This window comes from Silurus aristotelis, assembly GCF_946808225.1.
Source record: "Silurus aristotelis genome assembly, chromosome: 1".
Taxonomy (NCBI): Eukaryota; Metazoa; Chordata; class Actinopteri; order Siluriformes; family Siluridae; genus Silurus; species Silurus aristotelis.
Genome location: NC_139574.1, coordinates 3355255 through 3358149, shown reverse-complemented (window position 1 = coordinate 3358149; position 2895 = coordinate 3355255).

Below are 2895 nucleotides of genomic sequence, written 5' to 3'. Positions count from 1 at the left end.
TGTGTCATTCTTTTCATTACATAAAGAGGTTGATGGAGACAGTATTTCTGCATCGCTTCACCCACGGCACTTTACCTGTTGTGGTCATTATGAGAGTGAGTACCAACCCCTTCTTTTTCAGCCCTTTTTTTGTCTTTAAATATAAAAATAAGATCTGTACCTGAATAAAGTGTGTGTGTGTGTGTGTGTGTGTGTGTGTGTGTGTGTGTGTGTGTGTGTGTGTGTGTGTGTGTGTGTGTGTGTGTGTGTTTTACAGAACTGTGTGTATTACTGGGGTTTTGCCGCATGGTTGGCATATCACATTAATCATCCTCTGTACACTCCACCATGTAAGTTCTCACACAGCAGCCAAGCTTTGCTTTCCTCACTCGTCTTTCTCCCCGTTTCAACGTCACATCTTCTTGGTGTTCGTTTCCAGCATATGGACGACTGCAGGTCAGCTGTGCGCTCATCATGTTCACGGTGTGTACGCGCCCGACGTGTGTATTGCTTAGACGCTTCAAATTAACTCTGAATGTGGTGAAGTGATGTGGAGTTTTTTCTCCTTTTTCATTTCAGCTGTGTGAGATGGGAAATTTCTCCATCCACTGGTCACTAAACACCTCTGGAGGAGATGGTGAGCATCTGAGATGGTTCTTCTCATTCTTTACTTATTTCTTAATGTGTGTAAAAAAGGAAACGATTATCATTTTTTATTATAATTATCATATTGGGACACCTGACTTTTAATATCAAAAGTATTGGGACACCTGACTTTTTCCAGCCATATGAAATTTTTCCTTCTCCAGCATCACAGTGCAAACCCTGAAGATATGGTTTACATGGGTTGGATGTGTGTGGAAGATCTTGAATGGTCTCCTCACCTCACCTACACCAGCACCTGACTTTAATAAGAGTCTCATATCTGAATGAGCACAAATCTCCACAAAATCTTGTGGAACATCTTCTATGAAGAGTGGAGGTAACTATAAAAGCATGTGGAGACTAAATGGATCTTCATTTATAGAATTTGGTAGATGTCTCTATCCCAATCCAAGCTCCAATTCCTGAATCACTGAGCAGCCACTTACCCTTCTAATACCTCTAAATCATAGTCAGGTGTCCACAGACTTTTGCTCTATAGTGTGTGTTACATTATCCCACTAATCTGTGTTCGGGTTAGCAGGAGCGAAATATCGAAGTTATCCTCATCCCTCAAAAAACCCCTTCACTTGGCTCTTCTTCTTTGTTTCCTGCCCCAACTATACTTACGAGGTCAGAAAATCATCCTCAGTAGAAACGCTTAGGAGAACTTGATCTGAATGTGGTAATCATCATCTTCCTTCGTGTGTGATCTACAGGTCGGGGTGTGGGTGAGTTTCTCCATCATGACCCAATGTGTTCCAGGTGAGACTTCAGCAGGCTGTCTGAAATATCAGTGAAAGGTTTTGCTTAGGAATATTGCTAGACTGTGAGATAGAGTTCCAAGCTTGATTAGATTTAGGCTTTAGACTGGTGAGATGTGATTAGTTTAGCATTTGGGTGTGTTAAGGATGATAGATTTAATAGAGTAGATACGATTGGATTAGATAAGGTTGAGTTAGACCAGGGATAGGTTTTGCTTAGGGCTAGGTGTGGTCCAGGTCTGAAAATTGGTATTGGTTATGGTTGAGTTCGAGCTGGCTTTAGATTGACCCAGGTTGCTACTGGGTTTGACTAGGGCGCTGGTGCGGCCCTCTAGTGGGGAATAAAGACATGACAGGTGGGGTGTAGTGAATGGCAGGATTTATATAATTTTTTTTGTTTTCTTCATTAATTTAAAAAAATAATTTCTCTATAAAAAAATAATGTTCATACACTCAAAGTAAACACAAACAAACAATTAGGTCATTAATGCAAGTAAATTAAAAGTACATCAGTTAAGATACCGAAGACAACTACACTTTTATTTTCTCTGTTTTGAACTAGATGCTATTTGATGTTATTGCTTTAGAGTTTAATATTTAAATAAATTAAACATTTTTAAACTTGAAGTTTACCATTTTTGGGGTGATGGATGACTCCCCCTGCCTGGAACCGGTGCACTAGGGTTAAGACTGGACCAGATTTAGGGTTAGACATGGGTTAAGGGTGAAGGTACTGATGGACTAAGGTTAGGGTTAAACGAGTTTAAAGTTAGAGTTAGAGTCAGGTTTGGGCAAGAGTAAGGATTTAGTTAGATTTAGGGTTAGACTAGGATTAGAGTGAAGTTTGGTTTAAGGTTGGACAAGAGTAAGGATTTAGCTAGAGTTAGGGCTGGACTCTGACTAGAGTTGAACTGTGGTTCAGAGTGGAGTTAAAATGAAACTAGTGTTTTGTCATTACAAGAATTAGGTTTGGACAAGGGTTAAGGTGGAGCTGGAGTTAGTGTTGATCAAAGGTTAGGGTTAAATGAGATTTAGGGGTGGAGCTCGAATTGGGATTATATAAGGGTTAGGATTGAGCTTGGGTTAGGGGTGGAGCTAGACTGGACAAGGATTAGGGTTAAACTATGGTTGGGGTGGAACTATAGGTTGGAGTGGGGTTAGAATTTTGATTAAATAAGGGTTAGGGTTAAACTCGGGTTAGAGATGGGGCTAGATTTAGGGTTGGATAAAAGTTTAGTTGGGGTTCAGGTTGGAATAGGCTTAGAGTGGGACTATGATTGGGGTGGAGCCTAGGGTTAGGGGTTAAGAAAGGGTTGGACAAGGGTTAGGGTTTAGTTAAAGTTTACTTCTATAGCGCCTTTCACAATGGACATTGTCTCAAAGCAGCTTTACAGAACTTAAGAATTAAAGTGAATGGTGTGTATTAATCCCTGATGAATCCTGGGGTAACTGTGGCAAGGAAAATGTTCTTTCTACAGTCTTATACAGTCATTTGATATTGTGGAACCAG